The sequence below is a fragment of the Pinus tabuliformis genome, chromosome 6 (assembly GCF_031772625.1).
Source record: "Pinus tabuliformis cultivar Carrire ecotype Pingquan chromosome 6, CPIR1, whole genome shotgun sequence".
Lineage (NCBI taxonomy): Eukaryota > Viridiplantae > Streptophyta > Pinopsida > Pinales > Pinaceae > Pinus > Pinus tabuliformis.
This window is the reverse complement of record NC_142292.1, coordinates 1,052,501,941-1,052,525,866: the sequence shown is the minus strand read 5'-3', so window position 1 is coordinate 1,052,525,866 and position 23,926 is coordinate 1,052,501,941. Positions and strand designations below refer to the sequence as shown.

The window sequence follows — 23,926 nt, the reverse complement described above, 5'->3', positions numbered from 1 at the left end:
ACTGTTGCAAGGCACAGGAGTACAGAAAAACATTTCACTATGCGTGGCTCCTATTGTCGATTGTACTGGTTGCATGGGAGCTACCCGAAGATAGCCAATTCCCTTCAGTGGCGCCAGACCTTCTAGAGGTAGCGAAGTATGATTCATTCTAGGCGACCAAGGGTGCGCAACGAATAAAAGAAATCAAGATCTTTTGGGTATTAAAGGAGATGAATATCCAGATGGGGATAAATCACAAACCGTAGTTGTCACCCATAGTATACACCATTTTACAGAGCTTTGCAGATTTCAAGGCAGATTTCCACCATGTTTTTATCAGGGCGCAGAAGGACCCTACAAAGACATGGCATAACCTACCGTACCTAGTGACTGAAGATGTAATTTTCGTAGTTCTTGAGTCTTGGCTGCCAGAATGGTGCACTCCAACAGGCTCCACAGTGGAAATGGACAAGTCCACCGCGTAGTGTAAAAAGGAAGAAACCAAGCTTTGAATGGTGCAGGTGGGGGAGAAGTGCAGAAAGGAGGAAGTAGAGGCTAAGGCCTAGGTAGTGCACGACACTGAAAAATTGGCCGAACAACAGAGGACAGGAGGAGAAAGGTGCAAAGGACAGAAGTTACCTTCACCTAAGATTGAGGCAGAAATAGAGACAAAAAAAGGTGGCGCGGACCCACAGACGACGTCCACCCAACTCAAGCGTCCCCAACCGTGAGAGCAGGCAATGCCACGAAAGAAAACCACGACATCAAAGACATCCTTCGATCCAATCACCCTTACTGAGGGGGATTTTCATGATATCGGAGAAACGGTGAGGGATGTCACTGCAGAGGCCCTCCAACAGTGCGAAGAGTAGCAGCAGTTGGTATTGGGGGCTCTCCGAACAGAGCTGAAGGAGTTGCAAGTACGCACTCCACAGGCTGGCACAATGTCCACCAGCCTTGCGTTCGGATCTTCAGATTCTGAGGAGATGTTGCACAATGGTGACTAACATGATAGTGCTACCAGATGGGGCACTTACTATAGAGAAGAAGGCCGATAGGCCCATGGTTAGCAGTTTGAAAGGGGTTGGATTGAACATGGCCACACTCCCTCGGGAGAAACTCTGCCTCTTGCAGGATGGAGTCACCGCGGAAATCAGGGCCCGGGAGAGTCACGCTCTACAGGTGATGAGCGAGTAGTGCATCAACATTGAGTAGTTGGGCCTACAGTGCAATGAGGTAGTGGAGCAGAACAAGAAAATAATGCAGGTAGTGGAGGAATCCTACCAGATGGTCCCGGAGTTAGAAATTTAGGCAGAAGAACCAGTGGAGGCGTGCATCTACAAGTTAGCCACAGGGGTGCACGACGCTCGAGCAGAGATGGCCAGGGTATAGCTGGAGCTGAACTTGCAAATCACAGAACTGCAGTTGAAGGCGCAACCTTCAACTCCATCAGAAGTCAGGGAACAACGTACCACCGCTGTTACAACAGTAATGGCGGCGGTTGACAGTGCAGTGGTAGACTGCATGCAGCTTTTTGAACAGTCATTCGAGGTCCTTACCACCCTGCAGGAGGACTCAAATGTAGAGTGCCTAGAGACAGAGGCACATGAGCTACAACAAAGGCATGACGAGGTAAAAGGAATCATGCGGACAGTTTCCCTTACACAAAGGCTCACACAGATGCAGGAGGCAAAGGCGCTCAAGGAACAGGTGGATGTTGCTTGGCAAAAAGAAGCAATATTAAAAGTGCGCCTACAACCATGGATAGACGAGGCTTATGCGATCACATCCTCCATTGAAGGAAATCTCGTGAAACTACAGGTAGCTCAGTAGAAGATTCAAAGCAACAATTCAGCAGTAGTCACCAAACAGTGAGTGGAAGAAGTCTAGCAAGTGGTTGCTCAGTGCACTGCCGACGTTGCAATGATCCAAGCATAGCAGCTTAGCAGAAGATTCAGAGCAGCAGTTCAACAATAGTCAACGAATAGCGAGTGGAAGAAGTATAGCAGGCGGTCACTCAGTGCGCAGCCGACGTTGCAGTGATCTAGATAGAGCTGGGAGGTCTTCATGCTAAGATCTCTGCACCTACAGAGTGACTTGAGGGTGAGTCACGATGTTTGTGTTGGGGACCTGTTGGGCTCAGGATCCCCCAAGGAAAGTTTTGGGGCTAAAAGCCCATATTTTGGTCAAATTTTGTAATCCAATGTAAAGACTCCACATTTTGTGGGCATGGAGCGCGTAGTTGTTAAAGAGTCATAGGGTTGTCCACCCTTATTTTGAAAATATAATGTTGGCTGTAGAATATCTACCCATGGTCCACGGACCATGGGATTGTATAAATAGAGCCAAGCTCTAAGTAGTTAGAGGCAATAATTGAATAATGGAATCAAGCAATATATGATGTATGAGAGATAGCTCTTAGTAGAAGTCTAAGTTTTGGGTCGTAGCATAGGTAGAGGCTCTGCAGCTGAGTTCGCAGAGGCCTAGAAGTCCACAACTAAGTACGCGGACCCCTGCAGCTGATTGTGTAGGGCAAGTCGAGTCTGTAATTGTTTGGAATTATCATAAATAGAAGTTTTCTACAATTTTTGTGTCTTTATTTCCTGGTTATGCATATGTTATATTGGGTATAAATTTAACTTATAATGCTTATATGATGCACGAATGTATGTAATTGTGTTGGATAAGTGACCGCAAGTAGGAACATTTGTTTACGCAAAGCTAACTAAGATCTGATAATAAATACACTTAGCCTTGTTTGGGAAATATCACAGCTCGCTGCCCTAGCAGCGCAAAAGTATATCAGCCCCTGGTTAGGGCTATGCAAAAGCCAATTGTATCCTTGTGCGAAGGTACTAAGGGTGGAATAGAGGGCTAAGCAACATGCACACATGTAGGTATAGCCGAGATAAATTGAAATCACAACCATATCAAGGGTGCAGAAAAGTGGTTCCAGCATCCCCCCATACTACTTCAGGTCAGACTCCAGTCTGCGCTCCGTGGGCTGATGTTGAAAGGGCCAGTAGTGTAGGGATTTGTTTGGCTAACTAACGCTGAACCTGGGTCAGGTTCCCACAAGCCAGTAATGATACTCTGACATGAATATGAGACAGTAAGGGTTGCAAAGTATATTATGTAGTTATAGCGAAAGAATGACTCAGTGATTCTAGATCTATACACTCGTTTTCCTTTGCAAGATCGCATACATGCGTGGATGTTCTTCTGACTAGTCGCATATATATTCTATAGCATGGACTGATTTTTACATTGCTGTCAAGTATGAAAAGTGCGTACATACCCATAAGTTATTAATAAGAGTCATGTACATATGCTAGGGTTTTTCAGTATGAGTTGATGATAACTATTGATCTATTCTATTATGTTTACTGTTGTCTGTCAATGAAGTCTCTATTATAATAATTTGTGTTTGAGAGTACTATTTGGGCTGAATTGATTATGAATTAGAAGTTGACTAAGTGATGATAATATTATGTGATAATCTGTATTTGGTTAAGTGATTTATGTTGGCTTCAATATATGTTTGAGTGATTGATTAAGTGGCACAGTGATTCAAATTCAATTATCAATATTTTGAGATATGTATGTAGGTATTCTTCAGGAGAAGCACTTACATATGCAGGTATGATTAAGAAAAATTTCATATACAATCCGATGCATGCTTAATCATGGTTTGTAGTGTTAGCAGTTGGTTTCTGTGATGGGTACAAGTGTTTGAATTGGCATATTGTTGAGAAGCTATGCATTGGTATGATTTGTTCTAATCTAGTTGCACTAGTTACATTAGTAGATTTGATGATTTAGTATTTCAGTAGTTGATTTCAGAATTGTTGGGAGTGGATCTAGCTTAAAACATTCTGATAAGTGATCCACAAAGAGCTAAGGATATCAGTATTCAGAAAAGTGGGTTGTAGTTCCCTTCTAGTAGCAGCCAGAAAATGAGAGAAGTTTGTAGCCTTCTACAGGTAGGAGCCTGCATACTAGTTAAAGTTTTCGCCAGTACAAGATTGTAAGAAGATTATTTTTAATAAAAGAAGAAGACAGAGACGAAAACAATTGTGGTTTTCTCCCACATTGGGTTTCCACCTAAAAATCCTAGTGTTCACATGGTTTTGTGTGTTAATGTTCTATATACTTCTTAACTTCTCATACTTATTGTTTAATTGATGAATAATGGAATTATAATTAACTGATTAATGTTGCACAAATGATTATATAATTTATCTATATATACATGGGCTTTTATCGTAATAGTCACGTACATAAGCTAGTTTAATTTACAACAGTTGCGTATAATATTTAAAATAAGAATTTGAAATTGAAGTGAGTAATCACCCCCCCACCTTATCAGTATTTTTCTAGCAATTGGTTTAAGAGCATGTCCTTTAGAAGAAGCTTGATCACTTGAAGGAAGATTAATCAAGATGAACAATCAAGAGGGAGTAGCATCTATTAGGTCACCATCATTTAATGGAATCAAGTTGGTTTTCTGGAAAATGAGAATTATGTAGAGTCACTTGGAGCTAATGTTTGGGAAATTGCTGAAGGAGGATTTCAATATCCATCATTCATTCCCATAGATGAAGCATACAAGAAAAAATATGAGATCGATGCAAAGGTTGTCAATGCACTGTTGGGAATCTTAGAAGAATCAGAGTTTGTGAAGGTTATGCAACTGAATACATAAAAGGCCATATGGGACAAGATCATCCAAATTTATGAAGGTGAAACTAAGGTAAAGAGTGCCAAACTTCAAACATTTAGAATTCAATATGAAACTCTTAAAATGCATAGTGATGAAAGTATTGCAAGTTTCTTTCTTAGATTAGACGAGATGGCTAATTCAATGATAAATCTTGGTGATGAAGTAAATGATTCAATGTTTTTTGAGAAAATCCTAAGATCTCCAACCCCAAAATTTGATTTGAAAGTATCTACCATTGAATAAATCAGTATTTGAAGAACCTCACTGTTGAATTACTTCATGGGATATTAACAACTTATGAAATGAGAAAAGGGGGCCCCTCAGATATCATAGAAGCAACATTCAAAGCTACTTCTAAAGGAAAAGAAAAGGAGTAGATTAAGGAATTAAGTTACGTATCAGATGAAGAAGAGGAGAATTTCATAAAGAAACTCCAAGTAGGAACTGGCAGATTTAGAGGTAAGCTTCCTTTCAAATGTTTTTCTTGTGGAAGATTTGGTCATTATGTTGCTAAATTCCCTTATAAATAAAACCACGAAAAAGGGAATAATTATGCAAAAGTAAATATTAGAGGAAGGTTTGAAAACAAGAAAAGTTTGTACACACACAAAAATAATTATGGTCTTTCAAATGGTGAAGAATGTGAGTTTGATCAAGAATATCAATTACTTATGGCATTTGAAGATAAATGTATTGATGAGTCTAATGATGTTTTTATGGATTCCCTAGAAGAAAAGGATAATCTCATTGAAGAAATAACTCATCTTAAAATTCGTCTAGAAGAATCTAAATTAGCAAGAGAGGCACTAAAGAAAAAAAATATGGAAAGAGAGAGGCATAATGAAAAATTAGAACTAGAAATAGTAAGTCTAAGAAAGGAACTTGAGAAAAAAAAAGGTCTAAACCTTAGATTTTCTAAAGGATCTGAGACCCTAGAAGAAATCATCAAATTACAATGCTCTCCTCTAATAAAAACAGGTCTTGGATACAATGGATAATCATTAAAGTCTGTAAAATATTTTGAAATAGGTACAAGAAGCTATCTCAATGCAATAAACGGAAGAAGTCAACAAAATTCCAGCTCTCAGCAAAGGAATGAGGGATCAAATGTTTGTCAGGTAAAAAATCCTTACCACACTAAAAATAGAAACTACATAAAATGATACTATATTCCTAGTAACTTCTACTTCAATGGTCAATGTTTCACTTGTCATAATTTTGGTCATATGTCTGCTCAATGTGTCACTTATAAAACTATCATGACTAGAGAAGAAATAAAACAAAAGAATGGGATTGGATTTGTTGTCACTAACTGCTTCACAGGTCATAAGTTGCTTCAAAATCCAAATAGCAGTGATGTTTGATGCCAAATTCTGAGCCACAGAGGCTATCAGAGCTAGATGTGACCCTCTCCAGTTCGTAGTGCTCGAAAATATCTTTCTGATGGTATATAGAAGTCTAAAAAAGGGTTCCTGGATAAGAAGTTTGAACATGCTGAAGAATCCCTTTAGAAAACTAAGAAAACCCAAAAAATGGTGAAGTGTTGAAGAAAAATCACAATTGTGACTTGGGATAGTTCATCGCAATCACATATCAATATCAGTGGGGTCCAGGTGGTAAAGAGAACTGGAGGAAGGAGGAAAAGCGATTTGTCGATTGCAGATATCACATATCGGTAGTTGACAGGTCTAGGGGCATCATATATCACATATCGGCCATCAATAAGATCCTTGGGGAACAAAACTATAGTTGTCGGTGGTTCTTGGCATCGAAGGCCAATATCAGTGATCAATGGATATGCGGGGTTTCGAAACTTAAAAGACCTGTAAATCGTCGATCTTGTGATACAGTGGTGCATCGTCGGGGAGGCCAAAAACTGATTTTCAAAGGAAATTTCTACGAAAATAGGGTCAGGCATGCCTTTTTCTCTCTCCTCTAGGAGCCACGTGGTGACCCTTGATTGGTCCTCAGAGTAGACATGGTAGTTGACGTCATTAGTGACGTTGTAGTATGGAGGGTGACGTGGCTGTATGGGGGATACGTGTCACCCAGTTTCAACATTTTTAGGGGTGAGATGGGGCCATTTTTGGGTGTCACGTGTCACCACTTACATGGTGACATGTGGCAATGATGATGTCACCCCACATATTAGTGATCAGAACAATTAAGGGGAAAAGCTAAAGATGATGGAGCCAACGATTGCGATATGTAGGACTCCTCCTCGACTGCAATTGTGATAAGGAAGAAGCCCCTGAATGTGATAAATTATTATGGCAAGGTCTATAAATATCTTGCATCTGGACTGTGAGCCCGCACCAAAACAAAAGGTAAAGAGTTTCCCCCGCTTCGTGGATGTGATTGTGATATATTTTGGTAGGCCCAACCCTGCAGATTGACGCTTGCAAGAATAAAGGGAAGCGCCACAAGAAAAAAACAATAACACGTTGAAGTACAGGATTTCATAATAACAAAGGAAAGAAGCCCCTGAAAAGGATCCTGAAGGCCTTAGCACCCGAGGGCTAAGCCCCTGGTCATATGATAAGAAAATCACAAATGGGCTAAAAGCATAAGGGGCTAAAGAGGAAATTAAAAGTGCTCGCCTATTCATTTGTTTTAAACATTAAGGACCCACAACTGTAGTGCTTTGATAGTGTTCTAGAGTAGTTTCAAAGGACGTATGGGTCGACAACTCCTGTATTGAATGAAGTAGGGGGGCAGTGCATAAATGACAATATGGGAGGCCTCTACAGAGACTTAATGCCTCAGCATGGAGTCTCACTCCTCTGCACAGTGCATCACTGCCCAGAAACACTCCATCACTTCTCCATGGAACAACTAACTCAAGTAGTTAAGGCAAAATTGATAGAAGGTGACCGATGCAGCAACAAACCACCTCAACAATAGAGAGTAGAATGACAACTGTAGGGACATGGCTCCATCCAGGGCCTCCATTGATGCAGCAAGGGGACACCTCCTTCTTCTCTCAACTTTCTTTCTCTGAACATTTATTTATGTATTTTTCCAAGAAAGGGATTCAATCCCTCTTGTAATATTAGGTACGCGATAGCAGAGCCCGATAGATCTAAGACAACTAGTCTAGCATGATAGCTGGGGCTCAAGCTCAAATATTTTGATTGTAACTCAAATCTCTCCCCCTCTTCTTATAAATAGGCGGCTAAAACATGATATAAAGGTTTCAGATTCTCAGACCCACGAGGGCTGAACTCTATTTTTCCATTTTGGTTCAATATGCTTTTATGGGACTTCACTGATATCATGGCTAAGTGTACGGATTGGTTATTGGGCCCTTTGGGATAAATGGTGTTTCCCTGTTGATTCCAAATATGATTAATGTGCAGCAAGTTCCTCTTGCTAATCTCCTTTCAAATATGTTTTTCTTTCTTTGAAATAGTGTAATGAACGTAGTTGGTTCCTCTTCAATCTGTGGATTTATATTAGCCGATTTGGTAGAGAATGATACCCATGTTATGTTTGATATGAAACCTTCTTTTTCTCATCTATTTCTATCATCTCATTGAAAAACCATGGTTTAGGATTTTTTCTTTCTTACAGCCCTATCTATTGAATTCCTCTTTTTGTTGGAACATTGTTGCTTAGGATTTTGTTTGTTACAACCCTATGCATCTATTTCTCTCCCTCCTTTCCTCCTCTCCACCATCAATAAAACTTCAGTTTAAGCTATCTCATTTTCGTGTGTTAGCCACTAGAAAGAGAAGTCATTTCTCTTTGAGATTTTCTCAAATAACCCCTACCATTTGAATCCATGGGTTGGTCTGAATCCTCCTCTTTGAAATCTTATTGAACCAATCCCTCCTATTTCCTTTTTTGTTTTATGTGACAACTGGAGTGTTGTAACCCCCTTACAATATAACCTCATGAGCACTTCTCTATTTAAGATTTCCTAGGCATTGGTCTATAATCAACCTAGAGGCCATCTCTAGGGAGCTTTCTGTCTCCTGCTACACTTGTGTTGCAGGTGCAAGATTTAGCTACAACATCTTTCTAGTGTCATTTCCAAGGAATGAATTAGAATATTTTTCCCTGAGTACGACAAAACATTTCATTTCCTATTTTAGGTGAGCATAGGAGGTGTGGGTTGAAGAGTTCTCACCTTGGCAACTCCACTCTCAATTTTATGGTAAGCATCTTAGCGACTCCACTATCCATATCTCTATTTCGATCATCCTGGATTTTAAGTAGCCCCATACTCACTTTGATGCTACAACATTTGAAAACTCTCCCTGCTTTCGAAGATGAAATCAATCACATAGGAAGGTTTTCAAGATGGCCCTTCCTTCATTCCTAGCCAACCAATTTGCCCCACTAGATTTCTCTTCCATTGTTGGTTATCCTAACCATGTTCCTTCATTTCATGAGTGGGATAGCTATTTTCCTAAATTTAGCGGGATCTTAGAGAGAAGGCCTAACCAACACCTCAAAGACTTACATGATTTCATGGAGAAACAAGGTAGTCTTTTTGAACATGTACTAATGAAGTTGTTCAAATTTTCTTTAGAGGGGGATGCTAGGGTTTGGTTTAAAAGACTACCTCAGGGCAAAATATCTTCCTTGAAATGTTTCAATACAACATTCCATAAATATCACAAGACATTTTATTTACCGAATGCGATGTTTGAAGATTGCTTCAAATTTTGTAATGATGAAAACAATCTCGAGGTTGGTGAATTTGTTGAAGATGTTTGTGGAGCTCTGTTCCAAGAAAATGTCCACTCAAATCAAGAGCCATCATCCATTGAGCAAGAAAGAGAGGAAGGAAACATCTTCCCCCTTCAAATAAACCCTCAGTGGTCTGATTTGGCCAAGCTTAATGTTTCCCCTTCCTTTGATGACTATGACTGTGATAGAGAGTCAAGTGATGTAGAGCCTCCATAATCCCTGTTATGGGGAGATACACAAGAAGAGGAGGCCAGTAAAGAGGCTCCCACCCATGATACACATATTTCACATGGAGAGAAAGATCAAGAACCTCCTCCCATTTATGATGCATACTATTCAGAGGAGGAGGAAATGGTCATGAAAGTGCAAAAGGAGTTGTTTACCCGTTAGTGAGGAGAAAGATCCCAACAACAAGTTTTTCAAGAAGAGCCCAAAGATGAATTGCTGTAGAAATATTTCTACTAAGAATTCTCAAAAAACCCTCCAATTTATGACTCTTATATTTCTGATAGTGAAGAGTCTATTACAGATTTCCAAGGCAACAGTCCCATTGAAAAATGTGTAGTTAAAGAGCAACAGTCAGTTTTTCTTGGAAAGACTGAAGTTGAGGGGCTGAAGGGTGTTTGCAGCTGCCATAACAAAAAAGACATCACCAAGAAGCCTATATGTGAAGAAGATGTTTCCACAAACATTCCTTTTCTATTTCATGACCCTATGGTTGAATACATGAACCTATTCATAAGCGAGAAACATAGGTCATTTCAAGACCATGTATCGGGTTCCATATTTTTAGATTTTTCATGTTGCATGCCTGTTTTAATTTTTCTTTTTCAGTAGTATGAAGGCATGTGGTCCAATACTCTTATGTTGGCCTGGTTCTATTGGAAAAATGAACATACTTAGCTGAATTAAGTACTGTTCATAAGTAGGATTGTACATAAATAAGCTCACCAGCTGAGCATTTAATTTTCAATTGTTAGAATTTTTATTTCTACATTCTAGATTGAGGAGGAAAGTCCCATGGAATTTTTTCTAATTACAAAGATGAATTTATTACTAAATCCATGCCCAATGGTAAAGGAGTCTGGTCTACACGTTCTCAACACCTTGAAAACAAGGCATTGTCCCCAATAGGAGCCAATGTTGTCACTGACTGCTTCACAGGTCATTAGTTGCTTCAAAATCAAAATAACAATGATGTTTGATGCCAAATTCTAAGCCACAGAGGTTTTTAGAGCTATATGGGACCCTACCCAGTGTGTAGTGCTCAGAAAGAGCTTTCCAGTGGTATATAGAAGTCCAAAAAAGGGTTCCTAGATCATAAGTTTGAACATGTTGAAGAATCCCTTTAGAAAGCTCAGAAAACACATAAAATGGCTAAGTGTTGAAGAAATAACAATCGAGACTTGGGACAATTCATCACAATCACATATTAGTATCGGCGAGGTCCATGAGGTAAATAGCACCGACGGAAGGAGGAATAATGATCCACCGATCACTGATATCACATATCGGATGTTGGTGGGTTTGGGCGCATTATATATCGCATATCTCCATCATTAGGATCCTTGGGGCACAAAACTACGGTTATCAGTGGTTCTCAGCATCGAAGGCTAATATCACAGTCCCACGATATTAATGATCAGTGGATCGGTTGGGTTCCAAAACTTAAAAGACGTGTAAACTGCCGATCTTGTGATACAGTGGTGCATCTCCGGGGAGGCCAAAAAATCATTTGCAAAGGAAATGTCTATGAAAATAGTGCTGGGTAGGCATTTATCTCTCTCCTCGAGGGGGCCATGTGGCAACCCCTGATTGGTCCTTAGAGCATACATGGCAGCTGATGTCATCAGTGATGTGGTAGTACAGAGGGTGACGTGGTCGTACGGGGGACGCGTGTCACCCAGTTTTAGCATTTTCAAGGGTGAGATGGGGCCATATCTAGTTGCCATGTGTCACCACTCACATGGTGACATGTGGAAATGATGACATCACCCCACAGATTGGCGATCGCGATAGTTAAGGGGAAAAACAAAAAATGATGGAGCCAGCGATTGCAATATGCAGGACTCCTCCTCAATTGTGATTGTGATAAGGAAGAATCTCGTGGATGTGATAAATTATTACGACAAGGTCTATAAAGATCTTTCATCTGGACTGTCGGCCTGTCCCAAAAGAAAAGGTAAAGAGTCCCCCCCTCTCTATGGTTGCAATTGAAATATCTTTTGGTGGGCCCGACCCCATAGATCGGTGATTGCAAGGATAAAGGGAAGTGCCACATGCAAAACACAATAACACGCCGAAGTGTGGGATTTCATAATAAAAAAGGAAAGAAGCCCCTAGACAGGATCCTGAAGGCCTTAGAGCTTGAGGGATAAGCCCCTGGTCGTAGCCCCCAGTCGTATGATAAGAAAAGCACAAAGGAGCTGAAATCATAGGGGGCTAAAGGGAAAATTAAAAGTGCCCGCCTATTCATTTGTTTTAAACATTAAGGACCCACAGCCATGGTGCTCTGATAGTGTTCTCTGATAGTGTTCTACAATAGTTTCGAAGGATGTGTGGGTCCATAGCTTTGGTATTGAATGAAGCGTGGGGGAAGTGCATAAATGACAGTATGGGAGGCCTCTACGAAGACTTAATGCCTCGACATGGAGTCCGACTCCTCTGCACAGCGCAACACTGCTCAGAAACACTCCATCACTTTCCCACAGAACAACTCACTCAGGTAGTTAAGGCAGAATTGACAGAAGCCGGCCGATGCAACAAGAAACCACCTCAACAACAGAGAGAATCATGACAACAGCATGAATGTGGCTCCATCCAGGGCCTCCAATGAAGTAGCAAGGGGACACCTCCTCCTCCTTCTGTCTACTTTCTTTCTCTGAGCATTTATTTCTATATTTTTCCAAGAAAGGGATTCGATCCCTATTGTAATCTTAGGTAGGTGATAACAGAGCCTGATAGAGATGAGACATCTAGTCTAGTATGACAATTGGGGCTCAGGCTTAGATATTTTGATTTTAATTCAAATCTCTCCCCCTCTTCTTATAAATAGGGGGATGAAACATGATAGAAAGGTTATGGATTCTCAAACCCACGAGGGCTGAACTCTATGTTGCCATTTTGGTTCATTATGTTTTTATGGGACTTCACTAATATCATGGCTGAGTGAATGGACTGGTTATTGGGCCCTTTGGGATAAATGGTGTTTCCCTGTTGATTCCAAGCATGATTAATGCGCATCAAGTTCCTCTTGGTAATATCCTTTCATTTGTGTTTTTCTCTCTTTGAAATAGTGTAATGAACACAGTTTTCTCCTCCTCAATCTATGGATTTATCTTATATTCTTTGGTAGAGAATGATACCTATGTTATGTTTGATCTGAAACCTTCTTTTGCTCCTCTATTTCTATCATATCATTGGAAAACCATGGTTTATGATTCTGTCTTTCTTACAACCCTATCCATTGAATTCCTCTTTTTGCTAGAACATTACTACCTAGGATTCTATTTGTTACAACCCTATGCATCTATTTCTCTCCCTCCTTTCCTCCTCTCCACCATCAATACAACTTTAGTTTAAGCTGTCTCATTTTCATGTGTCAGCCACCAGAAGGAGAAGTCATTTCTCTTCGAGATTTCCCATATACCCCCCAGCATTTGGATCCATGAGTTTACATGAATCCTCCTCTTTGAAAGCTTATTAAACCAATCCCCTCCTATTTCATTTTTTGTTTTACATGAAAATTGGAGTGTTGTAACCCCTTTACAATATAACCTCACAAGCACTCCTCTATTTAAGATGTCCTAGGCACCGGTCTATAATCAACCCAGAGACTATCTTTAGGGTACTTTCTTTATCTCCTACTATACTTGTGTTGCGGTTACAATATTTAGCTACAACATCTTTCTGGTGTCGTTGTTGGGGAAAAATTAGAATATTTTTCCCTGGGTACAAAAAAACATTTCATTTCCTCTGTTAGGTGAGCATAGGAAGTCCGGGTTGAAGAGCTCTCACCTTGGTGACTCCACTGTCAATTTTATGGTAAGCATCTTGGCGACTCCACTGTCCATATCTATATTTTGATCATCCTGGATTTTAAGCAGCCCCATACTCACTCTGATTCTACAACAGTTGAAAACTCTCCCTTCTTTCAAAGATGAAATCAATCACATAGGGAGGTTTTCAAGATGGCCCTTCCTGCATTCCTGGCCAACCAATTTGCCCCACTGGATTTCTCTTCCATTGTTGGTTACGTAACCATGTTCCTTGATTTCATGAGTGGGATAACTATTTTCCTAAATCCAATGGGAAATCAGAGAGAAGACCTGACTAGCACCTCAAAGACTTTCATGAATGCATGGAGAAACAAGGTATTCTTCTTGAAGATGTACTAATGAAGTTGTTTAAATTGTCTTTAGAGGCGGATGCTAGGGTTTGGTTTAAAACAATACCTCAAGGTAGCATATCTTCCTTGAAATGTTTCCATATAGCATTACATCAATATCACAAGACATTTTATTTACCGAATGTTATGTTTGAATATTGCTACAAATTTTTTAACGATGAAAACAATCCCAAGGTTGGTGAATCTGCTGAAGATGTTCGTGGAGCTTTGTTCCAAGAAAACATCCACTCACATCAAGAGGCATCACCCATTGAGATAGAAGGAGAGGAAGGAAACATATTCTCCCTTCAAATTAACCCTCAGGGGTCTGATTTGGCCAAGCTTAATGTTTCCCCTTCCTTTGATGAATATGACTCAAATAGAGAGTCAAGTGATGTAGAGCCTCCACAATCCCTGTTATGGGGAGTTGCACAAGAAGAGGAGGCCAGTAAAGAGGCTCCCACCCACGATACACATCTTTCACTTGGAGAGCAAGAACAAGAACCTCCTCCCATTTATGATGCATATTATTCAGAGGAGGAGGAAATTTTCATGAAAGTGCAGAAGGAGTTGTTTACCAGTTAGTGAGGAGAAAGCTCCCAACAACAAGTTTTTCAAGAAGAGCCCAAAGATGAATTGCTACAGAAATATTTCTACCAAGACTTCTCAACAGACCCTCCAATTTATGACTCTTATAGTTCTGATAGTGAAGAGTCTGTTACATATTTCCAAGACAACAATCCCATTGAAAAATGTGTAGTTAAAGAGAAGCAGTCTAATTTTTTTGGAAAGATTGAAGTTGAGGGGATGAAGGGTGTTTGTAGCTACCATAACCAAAAATAAATCTGCTAGCAGCCTGCATGTGAAGAAGAGGTTGTTGCAAACATTCCTTTTCTATTTCATGACTTTGTGGCTGAATACATGAACCTATTCATAAGCCAGCAATAGAGGCCATTTCAAGAGCATGTATCAGGTTCCATATTTGCAAATTTTTCATGTTTCATGCCTGTTTTAATTTTTCTTTTTTAGTAGTATGAAGGCATGTGGTCTAGTACTCTTATGATGGCCTGGTTCTATTGAAAAATTGAACATACTTAGCTGAATTAAGTACTGTGCATAAGTAGGATTGTACATAAATAAGCTCACCAGCTGAGCATTTACTTTTCAGTTGTTAGAATTTTTATTTTTGCATTCGCGATTGAGGAAGAAAGTCCCATGGAGATTTTTAATGACAAAGATGAATTTATTACTAGCTCCATGCCCAATGGTGAAGGAGGTTGGTCTGCAAGTTCTCAACACCTTGCAATCAAGGCACTATCCCTAGTAGGAGCCAATGTTGTCACTCACTTCTTCACAAGCAATCACTTACTTCAAAAGCCAAATAGCAGTGATGTTCTATGCCAAATTTTGAGACAAAGAGGCTGTCAGAGCTAGATGGGACACTCTCCAGTGTGTAGTGCTTGGAAAGAGATTTCTTGTGGTATATAGAAGTCCAAAAAAGGGTTTCTGGATTAGAACTTCAAACCTGCTGAAGAATCCCTTTAGAAAGCTTAGAAAACCCAAAAAATGGCTAAGTGTTGAAGAAAAATCACAATCGAGACTTGGGACAGTTCATCGCAATCGCATATCAGTATCAGCAGGGTCCAGGAGGTAAAGAGCACCGATGGAAGGAGGAATAGCGATCCACCGATATCGCATATCGGTAGTCGGCGGGTCTGGGCGCATCATATATCGCATATCGGCCATCGATAGGATCCTTGGGGCACAAAACTACAATTGTCGGAGGTTCTCAGCACTGAAGGCCGATATCATAGTCCTGCAATCCCATGATATTGGTGATCGGCGGGGTTTTGAAACTTAAAAGACCTGTAAATTGCTGATCTTGCAATATAGTGGTGCCTCGTCGGGGAGGCCAAAAAATCATTTGCAAAGGAAATGTCTATGAAAAAGGATTGGAAGGCCTTTTTCTCTCTCCTTAAGGGGACCACGTGGTGGCCCCTGAATGGTCCTCAGAGTAGACATGGCAACTGATGTCATCACTTACAATAATGTAAATTCACTTGTCCAACTCCATTTCTCATTGCATTATCTTCATCACTTACAATAATGCAAATAAGTTTCAGTGCTTCTGCCATTCTACTTAGAATAAAAATCGCTACAGTCCCTTATACTAAAAGACTGAGGGGGACAATTGCTGGCATAGTAATGTAGGTTCTTAAAATCTTTAATTAATGTGACAGTGATCCTTTATAGGCTTAGAGACTGATTCGATCAAGACAAAAAATGATAGCATTCAGAAGCTTGAAAAATTACTACTTCTAATGAAGATTTTGTTGTTGTTGGCTTATATGGCTACATCTCAAGTTTGAAGCTCATCATCTTTAAATCAGAAAAAAAAAATACTGAAGTCTGAGACAATTCACAGTAAGGTTCCAAGAGTGCAATGGAGATCCATTGATGAAAGTTCATGGTGTCAATAATAATGGCTCCTTTAGTACTACCAATAGTAGACCTCCTCCTCTCCTCTTCCATGCTCCCCAACGTAGGACTCTCTATCCGTCTTCTTGTTGCAATTATGATTCCCTGTTGATCCATCTTGACTAATTAAATTTCAGCTCTATTAATTAGATTTATCAATTCTTTATCACTCTTAAGGTTTGAATAACAAGTTTTTATGTTATAGATGGATTTTTTGATAACAAAAGCATTGGAATTGTCACTGATCTTGTACTCCCTTCTTTGCCTTCTAATAAGTTAACCATCTATTTACTCTATATATAGTTAGAAGATGCATTGTTGTTGGGAATTGATCTTTTGTACTTTCTTTTTATGTTTAGGTAATTGAAAAATTGCATCTATTAAGGTGGGGTTCTATGGATGGTATTTGTGCTTTTGTTATCTCCCCAACAAGAGAGTTGTCGGTACAAACTTTTTGATGTGCCACAGAAATCGGGAATACACCATTACTTTAGTGGAGGCCTTCTAATAAGTGGGAGGGAATATGTTGAGGTATAAAAGGATTATGTGAATGCACTCAATATCTTGGTGTGCACTCTAAGGAGATTACTTCAACATATGGATGAGACTCCCCTCTTTGACTGCTCATAAATTTAGGTCAATGGAATTTATTTTTATCTTTTAATCCTCGTGACATAATGCGTAAATGATAGAGGATCAATACAAAACTTCCATTTCTCAAGCCTTAGAAAATGTGGAATACTTGGAGAACTTTCAAAGTGTCAAAGTATGCTTATTTCTATATAATGGATATAAAGAACTTGGTCAAAGCTACATACCATCGTAGAATAGGTCGAAATTCATTTTCATGCATTTGTTGTATAACATCCATATAATTACAATGGATTGTTGAAAGTTTCCATGTGTTTGTTGCTCTATGAATATGGAAAAGTTCTTTTAATTTTTAAACTGCATATTGATTTTTTATATATTTGATTGAGTGTGGTTAATAATAGGTCTTGGTACTTTATTTGGAAGATCACATCCTAGATATGGTATTCTCAAAATTATTGAATGAAATTGTATCATAACTTCCCCGTAAATGTCAAATGTTTCTTTTTTCTGTAAGTCAAACACAATTAGTGTAGGACTTGGCAAGGTTTAGTTTAAAAGATCCAAAGTGTCTACTTGTGCATGCAGAGTCTGTTGTAGAAATTCCAACACACTTGCAACAAACTACTATTATTTTCCCTCATGAACAAAAGCTTGATATGCTATGGAGTTTCATAAAAACTCATCCCAATGCAAATATTATTGCATTTCTTTCAAGATGTAAGCAAGTTTGAGTGGGCAATTTCTTTTGTATGCAATAGTTGTACCTTTTTGTCATTTTGTTTCCTTTTGCGTTTTCTTCTTTAAAATAGTGTCCAAGGGTGTAATGCTACCATCTATAAATGGTACAAATAAATTATTGATTTAATATTGAAACTCATACAAAATTTAAGATATCTTGGCACTCCATTTAGGTCAAGTTTATTCACGAATCATTTAAGAAGTTACATCCCGGTATACATGTGAGATGTTTTTATGGTTGCATGAAACATACTCAAAGAATGTTTGTACTTTTCAAGTATACTAAGGAAAAACATTCCCTTCTCTTTGCAACTTATATAGCTTCAAGGGGCTTGGATTTTCCATCTATTGATTCAATTCTTTAGGTGAATTGCAATTGAAATGAAATTATATTTATTCATTGAACTATTCTGAAATGAAAGGATTGCTTGATATTTTAGACCTAATTTTTTGACAAAATAATCGTTCTTATGTGTTGTAACAGGCGGAATTAAAGTTATTATTTTTTTTTGGAACTTCAATATGGGTTTCCTAGAAGATGTACCATCTTACATTCATCATGTCGGTCGCAAAACAACTTTTAATGTTAGAGGAAATTTTGTTGCATTTTGTATGCCTTAAAAAGTGAAAATGTTGATGCAACAGAAAGAGGTTAAGATTTCATTTAAAATGAGTAAGGTGTGTTGTTTATTGTAATAGTGGTAGACTCTCTTTCATAACACTCATGTTCCTTTGTTATATTTTAAGTTGTAATACTTTATTTCAAGTGTCATTTATAATACATCATATTGAACATGATGCATTTTTTATGTCTTGGGTGACTAGCAAAATGCAGTCAAGCTCTAGTCTATCACGGCTTTGATAGCAACACTTTTTTCAAAAGATCCATATTTGAAATACATTAATGTCTGGATAAATAAATCTTTTATGTATCAAAGTTACCAATAGAAGACTGATTTATCTCTTTAGGTCTCCCTACATCTCCTTAGATACATTTCTTGAAAAAGAGTGGAGGAAAACCAAAAGATATGGAAATTGTATGTGCTGAAAATAGACATATGCTTGAAGACAAAGAAAGAATTTAGAATGAAGATGACAGTGCAGATGGTGTACGTAAGGACTTCTTATGAAATGTTATCAATGGAGAGTCAAAAAAAGCAAAACAATGCTCCAAATTAGATGATCACTCTAACAATAAGGATATCAGTGTTATGTCTCAAGAATATAAGAAAATGTGATCCATGAATGAGGATGAAGGGGATGATTCATTTGACGGTTTATTTGGTTTCCATATATTGCTACTAGGAGAGAGGGATTCCTTTCCAATGTCATTCATTATTTTTTTATATATCATAACTTCTTCTTGTAAAGAATCACACACATTATTCCAAACATATATTTTAACCTAGATGGATTTCATTCTCCTCTCTTATTTGGATTGTATGTTTTTATAGTTATCGAACATGTTTGTTCATAACATCTCTTATAGTGTTAGTTTACTGAGCAAGTTAATTTGAAGTCCATTATAGAGAAAAGCCATGTTTGGGTCTCTGCAAGTGAAATTTTATGGAAAACGTTTTGTGGCTCATATCATGATGAATTTGATTGATTAGAAACAACTTGAACCAAACCCAAAGGTCCATTATTTTTTATTTTGCAGGATATTCAACTTCATTTTGACGAATCCCTAGCACAGGTCCTCAAAACCAACAATGGTTGAGGGATAAGTATTATTATGTTTAAAATCAGGGTTTTATGTGTATTTTTTTGTACAATTTGGAGCTTCCTTTGGTAGGAGCAAGAGTCTTTCTTATGAATTTTTCTACATTCAAGAATGCAAGAGATAAATGAAATTTTGGTGAAGAATTTTTCTACATTCAATAATGCAAGAGATAAATGAAAATTTGGTTAAGAGGGGGCCTAATGGCCATTCTAGGGCCTCCAACTTGAATACTCATAATTTAATTGAAGATGTGGTGTAAATCACTTTTGTTGATTTTCCCTATGTGACTATATTTAGGGATGCCAAGTGGCATGCTTCTGCATTCCATTTGTTTTGAGATTAATACATGCAAATTTTTATTATAAAATATCCCTTTGAGAACTCGAGGAAATCCTTTGTATATATTCTTGAAATATTCATTCCCTTATGCCAACTATGATATTGAATTCTTTGCCTTACATGTGATGCTAAGGATTTGTAGAGGAAACTCGATCATTTTAATAACACCTTAATAAAGTTTCCTCACTCTAATCTTGAGTGGCAGTGTCTGGAGTCCTTGTGGTTTGGGAATATTTTTGTCTCAGCATGTGCCCTTCATTCCCTAGGGTTGTTGTGGGCCTAAATACTTGCATATGTGGTTTTTAGGGAAAATCTCTATCTTACTATCTTATCTTGTGTTCTTATCACATACTGTGCTCCTGAAAATGGAACATAGAGCACTCTTATGATTTAGGCATTTGTGCCTTTGTTGGTCTCTTGGATTCATGTCATTTTGTCACTTCTTCACTTGAAATGAGGTATTCATATGTAGCTAATTTTTTAGAACACTCTATTGCAAATGAAGGCACAAGAATTTTTTAAGGCCCTGAATCCTCATACTGTGGCACTTTAGCTAGATCAAGAATTTTTTGGAAATCATGTTTTAGTATTGTGTATGGAATAGGCTCCAAAACAAAGGTCAACACTAACATAACGTCATAGAAACATTGTTTTATTATAAGTTGAGGGCACTTTAAGAGGCATTTCTAGTGGTGGAAAATTCTCCAAATGTTAGTGGCTATTGCATAAGTGATTTTTCTATTTTTCTCACAACCTCTTACCTAGGAGTGGTAGAAGTAGTGTATTTGATTAGGAGCTCAAAGTTTTCCAAAAATTAAAAATTTTCAGAATGACGTGGAACATGAACAACCACGTAGATCTCGTTGTATTTATTTCAACGCAACTCATTTTGCGGAAAACCGATATCATATGCTCAATATATCACGTTCTGATCATTTTGCCAAAGAGACGAATTTTAAAAAAAAAAGACAACCTAGTTAGCAGTCCATATTGCTGACGTGGCACTGAATGGGCAGGTGAGATGCAATGTTGACTTGGTAAAATTATTCTCCAGCGAATTGGGTGGTGCCAAGTGGCACCTTGTTAGTGGTCCAAGTGGCAATTTTTGTGTGGTCCATGTGTTTTTGTGTTGGCCAATCTCAAGTCACCATGTGGTAGCCTGAGGACCACCAAAATGGAGCAAGGGTCTAGCTGGAGGCAACGAGGATCAAACTTGTGGTCTCCCAAACACTAAATCAAAGGATTCACCATTACACAATATGAGAATGACTTAACCATAAACATTTTTCATTTATATTTAAATGTTAATGTTGCAGAGTTTGGGAGGTGGGCACGGACTTAACCGCCCATGTGAATGCTCCAACCTTAACCACCAGCATTTACAATAACTGTCAGAAGAACTTGACCACTAGAGTAACCGCCAACATTTACTGTAACCATCAGGGGAACCTAACCGCTGGGGTAACTGCCAACATGTGAATGCTCCAACCTTAATTGCCAACATTATATGTGACCACTTGGAAGACCTCCACCGTTAACCGCCAGACCCTAACAACATCATGTGACCAGTAGGGGTGACATTTTTTATAACCACTGGTGGGTTATGGGAAGAATTAACTTTCCTACAATTTCGCTCGCCGGTGGGTGAAATTTTCACCCAATTAGAGCTTTTTGGGGTGAAATTGTAGGATAAGCGCTGGTTTTTTTAGCAATTTGTGGAGAAAATAGTGGCCTAACTAAGAGAGGTCATAAATTCTCCATTTTTTGACCAAATTGGGTGCAAAAAGAGGCTATATAGCCATTGTTTCACATAGGAGCACTTCTAGATAGGTTTTTTGCAAATTTAAGCCTATGGGTGCCATGGTCAACCAGAGTGTTGATTCAGTTTATAGAGGAATTGAAGATGGATATGACCTTGCAAGGGTTTTCCAGCCTCCATGTGCTTTCTGCAACATCCATTACATCAATGTTGTAGATTTTATTGCTCTTTTCTCTATATATGTTTTGGAGAAGAGACTTGTTTATGTACTTCAAGTGGATTGTGGTTTTGTTTATGCTCTTTGAAGTTGGAGTATGGAGTCTTGGTGTAAGATGCCTATGTTTTCTGAAGGTTTACATGTTTGACTATAGGTTAACATGTGTATGGAGTGAGAACTCTTGCAGAAGTTGTTTCTTTGAAGGATAAATTAGCCATTCCATTTCAACAGTTTTTGTACTCTTCTTTTTCTAGACATTGAGAATAATGAGAAGGGGTCATGCATTTAGAGCTAATCCAAGGAGATTTAACCCAGGAGGGGTGAACTACTTTAACAATGGATGGTGTGTTATTGATTGATGCATTTTTCCATTTAGTTTTTTGATTTCATGTTTAAAGCTTTTCATGAAACTAACTTAAGAAGACATACATAAAAACTCATGTTTTTACTTGCTATTTTGGAGTACAAAAATCAAGCACATTTTTGTATTCTGATGAGGGTAATGTTGGCATTATGGCTAAAGTGTTGTCCTTGATGGCAACTCATTTAGGTGGTAGTTCACTATTCTTCAAGTCAGCAGCAGAAGTTGATGATCAGCTCTCATTTTATTGAAAAATTATGAAGGACGCAGGAAGCCAGTTCAGAAGGTGCGTACCCGCAGGTACACCATGCAGAAACTGCGTCCAGGGACGCAGGCCAGCCGTTCAGGGAGTGCGTCCACCCAGTGCACACATTTCAAGGCAGAGAAAAGCACGTGGGGGTTTCTTGTGTGGTATCTAGCCGACGGTTTTGTGTTTCTATGGTGTCGGCTCGTGGTATTGTTCCATGTTTTGAGGAGGAGCTTGCCTATATAAAGCAAAGGAGATCATTTGGATTTGGCAAGTCTTGGGTTGAATATCTTATGAGGGCTAGATCTGGTCTAGCTCTAAACAAGGTGAATCTACTGATGGACCGAGATCTCTTCGGCGCATGTTCAGATCTGTGGATCTGATTGTCTGGGTTACTTCTGAAGTCTTGAAATCATCTATGCCCGGAGGGACGCAGGCGCAGTAAGGGTTCAGGTGCGTCCGGGACGCAGGAGCGAAGAGTTTCAGGTGTGCCGGACGCAGGCGCAGAAGGGTTCAGGTGCGCCGTGACGCAGGCAATTCAGTAGACTTAGTGCGAGGGACGCAGGCTAGCAGTTGAGCAGAGTGCGTCCGGGACGCAGGCCAGCAGTTGAGCAGGGTGCGTCTAGGGACTCAGGCCAGCAGTTGAGCAGGGTGAGTCCGGGACTCAGGCTAGCAGTTGAGCAGGGTGAGTCCGGACTCAGGCTAGCAGTTGAGCAGGGTGCTTCCTTCTCTTAAAATCTTTGTTTATCATTGTTGTGTTCTGGGTTTGGTCCTATTATTGTTGATCTGGTTACTTCAGTTGATTGGGTGTTTCAGAAGGTTGTTTGAGCTTCAATGTTGTTGTTGGGTCCAGTATGAAAATTGGATGAAATGTGGCCTTTCAGTTTATGGGTTGTGCTTCAGTGTATCCAGTATGAAAATTGATGAAACGTGGTACTTGAAGGAGAGAAGATTGTAGGCCGACGCCTACGTACTAGTATCTAAGCTAGTACAAGAGCTAAAGGAAATCTTTGGAGCATTGTAGCAGGTAGTAGCCTGCGTACTAGTAAATGGATCGGCTAGTACAAGAGCAAAGGGGGTTGTAGCTCCCGTACTGGTATAAGGCTGCACCAGTACAAATATTGTAAAAGAATTTTCTTATTAAGAAGAAGATTGAGATGACTTGTAGCAGGTGGTTTTTCTCCCGCATTGGGTTTCCACCTTACATCATTATGTTCATGTGTGTGCCTTATGTGTGATGATCTACTTTATGTTACTGCATCTGTTAACTGATAATATGGTTGATAATGTTCTAATGCACTCATTGAAGATCGATTAACTTAATCATAAGAATTTGTGGAAGTAGCATATATGAATCTGATTATGGAAATGAAAAAGTTTTATTAATATGATAATACTGATTCACCCCCCCCCCCCCTCTCAGTATTATTTCCAAAAATTGGTATCAGAGCAGGTCCTTTGATAGAAGCTTGATCGCTTGAAGGAGATCCGTGGAACAATGGGAAAGAAGCTTAAGAAGAAAGCTAATAAGAAAAAGAAGTCATCTCAGAAGAACTATGACAGTGGAAGAATCGATTGGGGATTAGGCATAAGAAGCTCTTTAGATTCAGAATCAGATTCAGAATCATTATCAGGTATGAATGTGTTATCCTCTGATGTTCCAGCTATATTTCCTTGTGAAAG

The 23,926-nt window shown here is 39.0% G+C and overlaps 1 pseudogene; it reads left to right on the top strand.

Annotated features, from left to right (window-relative positions):
* The first annotated feature begins 975 nt into the window (after nt 1-975).
* LOC149262582 (DEAD-box ATP-dependent RNA helicase 32-like) overlaps nt 976-23,926 on the top strand; it is a 32,533-nt pseudogene continuing 9,582 nt past the window's right edge.